This window comes from Elephas maximus, chromosome 3 (assembly GCF_024166365.1).
Source record: "Elephas maximus indicus isolate mEleMax1 chromosome 3, mEleMax1 primary haplotype, whole genome shotgun sequence".
NCBI classification, from domain to species: domain Eukaryota; kingdom Metazoa; phylum Chordata; class Mammalia; order Proboscidea; family Elephantidae; genus Elephas; species Elephas maximus.
Genome location: NC_064821.1, coordinates 142,011,578 through 142,022,223, shown reverse-complemented (window position 1 = coordinate 142,022,223; position 10,646 = coordinate 142,011,578).

The following is a 10,646-nucleotide window of genomic DNA, read 5'->3' as shown; positions in this document are numbered from 1 at the left end:
AGTAGAGAAAAAGAGTAAATTTTCAGTGGAGAAAGCTTATGAACTCTACATTAAGTCGGGTGATCAAAGTTAACATCACGATGATAAGCTACATTGATGGTACTGTAACCTTGAAATGATGTGATAAGAATGGCACTTTGCCTCTATGGTCTTCCTCCCAAATGCACATTGCCAAGCCTAATCATGAGATAAAAAAACAGACACATCCCAATTGAGGGATATTCTACAAAATACCTGATCACTAATCCTCAAAACAGTCAAGATTATCAAAAACAAGGAAAGTCTGAGAAACTGTCACAACCAAGAAGTTCATAAGGAGACATGACCACTAAATGCAATGTGATATCCTGGACAGGATTCTAGAAAAGGAAAAGGGCATTAGGGAAAAATAGGAAATCTGAGTAAAGTATGGTCTTTACTTAATAATACTACACCAGTACTGATTTATTAATTGTGAAAAATGTAACATACTTAGTGAGATGTTAATAGTAGGGGAAACTGGGTGTTGGGTATAGGAGAACTCTCCATACTATCTTCACAATCACTCTGTAGGTCGAAAACTGTTCTAAAGTTTAAAGTTTATTTAAAAATTAATATTTCTTTATCTTTTTCTATCTTTAATTATTTTTGAAACCTAAGATGATCAAAATACTAAAAAATGGAAGTATGTAATTGTTCAGTTTTTTTTTAACAGGGGGCTGGAAGAAAAAAGTTTTCAGAGTTTGCAGCTTCCTGGTAAGAAAAGGGCTGTAACAGGGAGCAAAAGTTTTCCAGGTATTCATACTGTGGTATATGTAAACCAAAGAAGAGTAGCTGCAGGATGAGACAAAGCATGGGAAAAGAAAGTGAGAGGATAACAAGATAAATTTTAAGAAAATGAGAAGTAATGTAGTTAAAACTTCGGGAGGTAGCATATGATCAGGAACCAATGGTACTGAAGGAAGAGGTCCAAGCTGTATTGAAGGCACTGGCGAAAAACACGGCTCCAGGAACTGATGGAAAACCAATTGAGATGTTTCAACAAATGGATGCAACAATGGAAGTGGTCAATCATCTATGCCAAGAAATTTGGAAAACAGCTACCTGACCAACTGATTGGAAGAGATCCATATTTGTACACTTTCCAAAGAAATGTGATCCAACAGAATGTGGAAATTATTGAACAATATCATTATCAACACACACAAGTAAAATTTTACTGAAGATCATTCAAATGCAGCTGCATCAGTACGTACGCAAGGAACTGTCCGAAATTCAAGCTGGATTCAGAGAGGATGTGGAACAAAGGATATCATTGCCAGTGTCAGATGGATCAGGTTGAAAGCAGAGAATATCAGAAAAGTGTTTACCTGTGTTTTATTGACTATGCTTAAGGCATTCGACTGTGTGGATCATAACAAATTATGAATAACATTGCAAAGAACGGGAATTCCAGAACACTTAATTGTGCTCATAAGGAACCTGTACTTAGACCAAGAGATAGTCGTTCCAATGGAACAAGGGGATACTGTGTGATTTAAAGTCAGGAAAGGTATGCATTGGTGTTGTATCCTTTCATCATACTTATCCAGTCTGTATGCTGAGCAAATAATGCAATAAACTAGACTGTATAAAAAATGGGGCAGAAAGATTACAGGAAGACTCATTAACAACTTGCGATATGCAGATATCACAACCTTGCTTGCTGAAAGTGAAGAGGACTTGAAGCACTTACTGATGAAGATCAAAGACCACAGCCTCAGTATGGATTGTACCTCACCATAAAGAAGACAAAACTCACAACCGGACCAATAAGCAACATCATGATAAATGGAGAAAAGATAGAAGTTGTCAAAGATTTCATTTCACTTGGATCCACAATCAACACCCAGGGAAGTAGCAGTCAAGAAATCAAAAGACTTGTTGCACTGGGCAAATCTGCAGCAAAAGACCTCTTTAAAGTGTTAAAAAGTAAAGATATCACCTTTAATGCTAAGATGTTCCTCACCCAAGCCATGGTGTTTTCAATCACCTCATATCTATGTGAAAGCTGGACAATGAATAAGGAAAACTGAAGAAGAATTGACGTCTTCGAATTACGGTGTTGATGGAGAATATTGAATATACCATGGACTGCCAAAAGAACAAATAAATCTGCCTTGGAAGAAGTATAGCCAGAATGCTTCTTAGAAGCAAGGGTGGCAAGACCTCATCTCACTTACTTTGTTGATATTGTCAGCACAAATCAATCTCTGGAGAAGGACATCATACTTGGTAAAGTAGAGGGTCACTGAAAAAGAAGAAGACCCTCAATGAGATGGACTGACACTGTGGCTGCAACAATGGGCTCAAGCATAACAATGATTGTGAAGATGGCACAGAACCAGGCAGTGTTTTGTTCTGTTGCATACAGGGCCACTATGAATCAGAACTGACTTGATGGCACCCAACAACAACAACAAAAGCACCTGTATGTAGATCAAGAAGCAGTCATTCAAACAAAACAAGGTAATACTGTGTGGTTTAAAGTCAGGAAAGCTGTGTGTTTGGGTTGTATCCTTTCACAATATTTATTCAATCAGTATGCTGAACAAATAATTCAAGATATTGGGCTATATGAAGAAGAACGGGGCATCAGGATTGGAGGAAAACTCATTAACAACCTGCGTTATGCAGATGACACAACCTTGCTTGCTGAAAGTGAAGAGGACTTGAAACACTTACTGATGAAGATCAAAGACCACAGCCTCAATATGGCTTACACCTCAACATGAGGAAAACAAAAATCCTCACAACTGGCCCAAAAAGCATTATCATGATGAACATGGAAAAGACTGAAGTTGTCAAGGATTTTATTTTGCTTGGATCCACAATTAACTCATACAGAAGCAGTAGTCAAGAAATCAAAAGATGCATTGCATTAGGCAAATCTCCAGCAAAAGACCTCTTCAAAATGTTGAAAAGCAAAGATGTCACTTTAGGGACTAAGGGGCACCTGATCCAAGTCATGGTGTTTTCAATCGCCTCATATGCATGCAAAAGTTAGACAATGGATAAGGAAGACAGAAAGAGGTTTGATCCCTTTGAGTTGTGGTGCTGATGAAGAATATTGAATATAGCATGGACTGCCAAAAGGATGAACAAATCTGTCTTGGAAGAAGTACAGCCAGAATGCTCCTTAGCAACAAGGATGGCAAGACTTCATCTCACATACTTTGGACATGTTGTTCAGAGGGAATCAGTCCCTGGAGGACATCATGCTTGGCAAAGGGTTAGCAAAATGAGGAAAACCCTCAATGAAATGGATTGACACAGTGGCTGCAATAATGGCCTCAAGCATAACAAGGATCATAAGGATGGTGCAAGACTGTGTAGTGTTTCATTCTGTTGTACATAGGATTACTAGGAGTCAGAACCAGCTCAATGGGACCTAACAACAACAACAGTAATAATGGTAAGAGTTACCATTTTATCAGTACATATTATACGTTGACGTACTAGAAGTATTCCCTCCTTTCATTCTTACATGAATTCTTTTAAGGATCATAGGGAGGTTGAGCCAAAATGGTGGACTAGTTAGATACACTAAGCCATCGCACTGCAACAAAGACCCAAAAAACCAAGTAAAATAGATACAGACGTCAATCCTAGAACCCTGAGCCTTAAATGAATGGATAAAGTAATAGATTAGAAATCACCAAGAAGAAGAAACCAATAGAAAATGGGGAAGGAATAGAGATAGAGTGGAGGTTCCTGACCAAATGGCTATCTTGGAATAAAGTCAACAATCCCACACACAGAAAGGCACTTGGATGGAATTCTCAATAGAAGAGAGAGGCATGGCACAGGCATATCCAGGACTAAACATAAGACCACATTTGTTGGCTGCAACTCAAGGAAAAGCCCACGGTCTCTCACCTGGTAACCACAGAAGTATGGTCCTAAAACAACCACCCCTCTGGTGAGCAATGGCTATAACTGCCCCATAGCTGGTAATCCTGACTGGCTGAAACCAGAGTACCAAACCACCCTATTGTCTTCCTTTGAGCCCCCTCTGCTCCTGCTGTCACCCCTTTTCTATCTCTCTCTGCCACTCTGCCTGGAACCCAGGCCCCTTTCTGCCAGCTCTGTACCCCTCCCACCATCCACCATGGCACTCAGGGGACCCAAGCCATACTCCAGGCCCCTTTCTGCTGGCTCTGGACTCCTCCCATTGCTGCCCGTGGCCCTGAGGGGACCCAAGCCAAACCCCAGTCCACTTCATGCCAACTTTGCAACCCTCCCTCCACTGTCCGTGGCACCAAGGGGACTCCACCCAGACCCCAGGCCTCTTCTCATTAGCTCCAGACTCCTGCCGCCACAGCCCACAACTCTAAGGACATCCTGCCTGAACCCTAGGACCCTTCCTGCCGCCTTTGAACCCCTCCTGCATCCCGACACAGCACCAAGGGGGACCAAACCAGAGCTCAGGTCCCTTCCTGCCAGCTCCAGACCCCCTCCCACTGCTGCCTGCCACCCTGAGGGGACTCAACCCAGGTCCCAGGCCCCTTCCCGCTGGTTCTGGACTCCTCCCAATGCCCACTACAGCACCCAGGGGATGCATCTCAGACGGCAGATCCCTTCCAACTAGCCTTTGACCCCTCCCATTGCCACCCATGGCCTAACAGGACTCTGTCCAGACCCCAGGCCCCTTTCTGCTGGCTCTGGGTCCCTCCAGATACCTGCCACAGCACCCAGGGGACCCAGCCTGGACATCAAGCCCTTCCCTGGACCCTCTCATAGACCCACTCTAGCCCCCGGCCTGGTTCACCCTAGAGACAGATGATCCACCTCTGCCCCTTCCCCTCCTGCAGAACCTGCCCTGCTGCACCACAGCTGAGAGACCAACATTACACACCAGGACAAAGTGGTGAGAACTATCGTGCCCACAGATGAGCAAGCAGCAAAGCATGCCCCGACAAAACCAAATGAAACAAGAAAGCAGGATGAAACAAACAAGCCTACAATCAATAAATAAAGAAAATAATAACTGAATCTGAATGTATCTGAGACAGCAGACAATGTTAAAACACACAGAAAAAAAAAAAAAAGATGGTTCCAGTAAGCGACTAGATTAAAGCACCAGCTGACCTTCCAGCAGAAAAAAAATGCACTGGAACTACCTGATAAGGAAATCAAAAGTCTAATATTCTTGGCTCTGCAAGAGACTAAGAAAGAGACCAAGGAAAACACAGAGAAAATCATGGAAAACACAGACAAAACCAACCAAAAGCAATAGAATAATTCAGGAAAATAATACAAGAACACAATCTCAAAATAAATAAACAGAAATCATACAAATACCAATTAGAAATCCAAAATATAAACAACAAAATTTCAGAAATGGACAATGCAATAGAAGGCTTTAGGAGCAAATTTGAAACAATGAGAGAAAGAATCAGCAAAATTGAAGATAAATCTATGGATGCCACCTTGTTTTAGAAAAAATCAGAGAAAAGAATGAAGAAAAGGTAAGAGCGACGTGGGAAAGAATCAAGAACAAAAATTTGCATGTGATTGGAGTTCCAGAACAGGGGGAGAAAATGGAAAACTCAGAGAGGATCATTGAAGATTTGCTGATAGAAAACTTCCCTAATATCATGAAAGATGGAAAGCTGACCATCAGAGAAGTTCAACAAACCCCATATAGGATAGACCCCAAAAGAAATTCACCAAAACATATCATAATCACACTCACCAAAACCGAAGACAAAGAATCCTGAAAACAGCTCAAGAAAAATGAAAAGCCCCATACAAAGAGGAAACGATAAGACTAAACTCTGATCATTCAGCAGAAACCATGCACGCAAGAAGGCAATGGGAGGATACGTATAAAAGCTTGAAAGAAAAAAACTGCCAACCAAGTATAATATATCCTGCAAACCTCCTTCTCAAATGTGATGACAAAATTAAAACATTCCCAGATAAACAGAAATTAAGGAAATTTGTAAAAACCAAATCAAACTTACTATAATTATTAAAAGCAGTCCATCAGTTAGAGAATCAACAACATCAGACAAAAAACCTGAATCTAGGACACAAGTCAATATCAGCCAAACTGATCTAGGTAATGAACTTTCAAGAATACAGCAAAACTAAAAGATTCAAAACAGAGAACTAGAGATGTTGATCTGTAAATGATAAAAATGTCAGAACAATAAAAGGGGGAATATACAGTGTAGATATAGAACTTTCAAATGGAGGGGAAGTTAAGGCTATATTAAGTAATAAAAGACTGGTTCAAACATATGAAGACAAAAGTAAATTTCAATATAACCACAAAGAAAATTAACAAACCTACTCATCAAAATAAAGAAGAAAAACAAAGTCTCAGTAACACAAAATCTACAATAACAAAAGAAACAAAAAGAAATTTCACAAACAGAAGGAACTCAGCACAGGAGAGTAAGAGGAATAAAGAAAATGTTAGCTCAACAAAAACAAACAAACAAAAACACTCCAAAATGACAACAATAAACTCAAATCTACCAATAATCACACTGCACGTAAATGGTTTAAATGCACTCAAAAAGAGACAGTGACGGAATGGATTTTTTTTTTTTGTCTTTTTTTTAAAGATTTTTTTTAAGTGACCCATCAATATGCTCTCTGTAAGAGACACACATTATGCACAAAGACTTAAATATTTTAAAAATCAAAGGATGGAAAAATATATCAAGCAAACACCAACCAAAAAAAGAGGAGGAGTGGCAATATTAACCTCAGATAAAATAGACTTTAAGGCAAGATGCACCATAAAAGACAAGGAAGGACATTATATAATGATTAAAGGGAAAGTCGACCATGATGTCATAACCATAATAAATATCTATGCACCAATGACAGAGCTCCAAAATACATAAAACAAACTCTAACAGTACTGAAAAGAGAAATTGATAATTCTACAATAATAATAGAAGACTTCAACACATCACTCTCAGTGAAGGATGGAACATCTAGAAGGAAACTCAGCAAAGATATAGAAGATCTTAAGACCACAATCAACCAACCTGACTTTATAGACATATATAGAACACTCCACCCAACAGCAGCAAAGTACACAATCTTTGCCAACACATGAAACATTCTCCAGAATTGATCACATCTTAGGCCACAAAGCAACCCTCAACAAAATCCAAAACACTGAGATAATACAAAGCATCTTCTCTGATCACAATGTCATGAAAGTAGGAATTAATAACAAGAAGAGCAAAAGAAAAAAGCTAATAGATGGAAACTGAATAACATCTGCTTAAAAACACTGAGTAACAGAAGAAATCAAAAGTGGAACCAAAAATTGCTAAAATCAAATGAGAATGAAAAGAGATCATACCAAAACCTACAGGATACAGCAAAGGCAGTGCTAAGAGGTCAATTAATAGCAATAGGTGCACCCATCAAAAAAGAAGAAAGGGACAAAATCAAAACATTAGCTACACAGCTTGAACAAATAGAAAGAGAACAGCAAAAGAATCCCACAGCCCCAGAAGAAAGGAAATAATAAAGATCAGAGCAGAAGTAAATGAAATAGAGAATAGAATAACAATTGAAAGAATCAACAGAACCAAAAGTTGGTTTTTTGAAAGGATCAACAAAATAAACAATTGGCCAAATTGACAAAAGAAACCAGGAGAGGACGCAAATAACCCAAATAAGAATGAAATGAGAGACATTACAACAGACCCAACTGAAATAAAAAGAATCATAACAGATTACTGTGAAAAACTGTACTCCAACAAATTTGAAAACCTAGAGGAAATGGACAAATTTCTAGAAACACACTACCTACATAAATTAACACAAACTGAGGTAGATAATCTGAATAGATGTATAACAAGAGAAGAGATTGGAAAGGTTAAAAACAAAAATTCCCAACAACAACAAAAAAGCCCTGGCCCAGATGGCTTCACTGGAGAATTCTACCAAACATTCGGAGAAGAGATTGCACCAGTACTCCTCAAATTATCTCAGAACAAAGAAAACAAAGGGATACTGCCGAATTCATTCTGTGAAGCTAGCATAACCCTGATACCAAAACCAGGCAAAGACAGCACAACAAAAATTACAGACAAATATCTCTCATGAATATAGATGCAAATATTCTCAACAAAATTGTAGCCAATAGAATTTAGCCCCATATTAAAAAAAAAAAAAAAATGCACCATGACTAAGTTGGATGAATGCCAGATATTCAAGGATGGCCCAACATTAGAAAATGAATCAACATACTCCACCACATAGATAAAATAAAAGAACGAAATGAGCATCTCAATTGACACAGAAAATGCATTCGATTAAGTCTAACATTCATTTCTGATAAAAAATCTCAATAAGATAGGAATAGAAGGGAAATTCCTCAACATAATAAAGGGCATTCATACAAAACCAACATCCAACATCATTCTTAATATAGAGAGGCTGAAAGCATTCCCCCTGAAAATGAGAACAAGGCACCACTCCTATTTAACATCATGCCTGAAGTCCTAGCTAGAGAAATAAGGCAAGAAAAAGAGATAAAGGGTATCCAAATTGGAACGGAAGAGGTAAAATTATCCCTAGCCACAGATGATATAATTCTATACACAGAGAACCCTAAAGACTCCACAAGAAAACTACTGAAATGAATAGAAAGATTTAGCATAGTTGCAGGATACAAGATAAATGTATGAAACTCAGTTGGATTCCTATACTACGAAAAGGAAATCCGGAAAGCAATACCATTTATAATAGCCCCTAAAAAAATAAAATACTTAGGAATAAATGTAACCACGGATGTAAAAGACCTATACAAAGATAACTACAAAACACTACTTCAAGAAACCAAAAGAGAGCTGCATAAATGGAAAAACATACAATGCTCATGGACAGGTAGACTAAATATTGTGAAAATGTCAGTTCCACCCAAAATGATCTACAAATACAATGCAATCCTGATCCAAATAACAACAGCATTCTTTAATGAGATGGAAAAGCTAATCATTAACTTTATATGCAAAAAGAAAGAGGCCCCAAATAAGCAAAGTACTATTGAAGAAAAAGAATAAAGTAGGAGGACTTGCACTACCTGACCTCACAACCCTACTATATAGCTAAGGTAGTCAAAACAGCCTGTACTGGTACAATGACAGACTCATTGACCAATGGAGCAGCATTGAAAACCCAGATGTAAATCCATTTATCTATGGCCACCTGATCTTTGACAAAGGTCCGAAGCCCATTAAATGGGGAAAAGACAGTCTTTTTAACAAATGCTGCTGGCAAAACTGGAGGTTCATCTGTAAAAAAATTAAACAGGACCCATACCTCACACCATATACAAAAACTGATTCAAAATGAATCAAAGACCTAAATATAAAACCAAAAACTACAAAGATCACGAAAAAAAAAAAAAAAACAGAACCAACACTAAAAAAAAACACTAGGGGCCCTAATATATGACATAAACCCTGTACAAACCATATTTTACAATATGGAAACACCAGAAGATAAGCTAAAAAATAAACACTTATGCTCGTCAAAAGATTTCACCAGAAGAGTAAAAAGAGAACCTACAGAATGGGAAAAAAAAATTTTTTTATCTATGAAAAATCCAACAAAGCTCTAATCTCTAAAACCTGCAGAAAAATCCAATACCTCTACAACAAAAAGACAAATAATCCAATTGAAAAATGCGCAAAGGATATGAACAGACACTTCACCTAAGAAGATACTCAATCAGCTAACAGGCACATGAGGAAATGCTTGCGATCGCTGGCCATTTAAGTCCCCAAAAACTAAACACGTTGCTGTTGAGTTGATTCTGACTCATAGCGACCAAATACAAAACCAAGCTATAATGAGATACCATCTCACCCCAACATTACCGGCACAGATCAAAACAAAACAGAAAATAACAAATGTTGGAAAGGTTGGGGGAGACTGGAACTCTTATGCACTGCTGGTGGGAATGTAAAATGATACAACCGTTTTGGAAAACAATATGATGCTTCCTTAAAAAGCTAGAAAGAGAAATCCCATATAATCCAGCTGTCCTAGGAATATATCCCACTCGTAGGAATATACCCTAAAGATATAAGAGCTGTCATACATATAGACATATGCACACCCATGTTCACTGCAGCATTATCACAACAGCAAAAAGATGGAAACAACATAAGTGCCCATCAACAGATGAATGGATAAACAAACTATGGTACATACACACAATGGAATACTATGCAGTGATAAAGAATAATGACTCTGCAAAACATCTTACAACATGGATAAATCTGGAGGGCATTATGCTCAGTGAAATAAGTCAATCACAAAAGGACAAATACTGTATGAGACCACTACTATAAAAACACATGAAAAGGTTTCCACAATGAAAGAGATGATCTTTGGTGGCTACGAGGGAGGGGAGGGGTCGGTACGGAAAAACACTAACTTAGATAGTAGATAAGTGGTAACTTTGATGAAGGATAAGACAATACACAATACTGGGCAGCACAACTTCACTAACACAAAGTTCTAGAAGCTTCACAGACACATCCAAACACCCTGAGAGACCGAGCAATAGGGCTGAGGGCTGGGGACCATGGACTTGGGGGACATCTAGCTCAATTGGCATAGCATGGTCTATGAAGAAA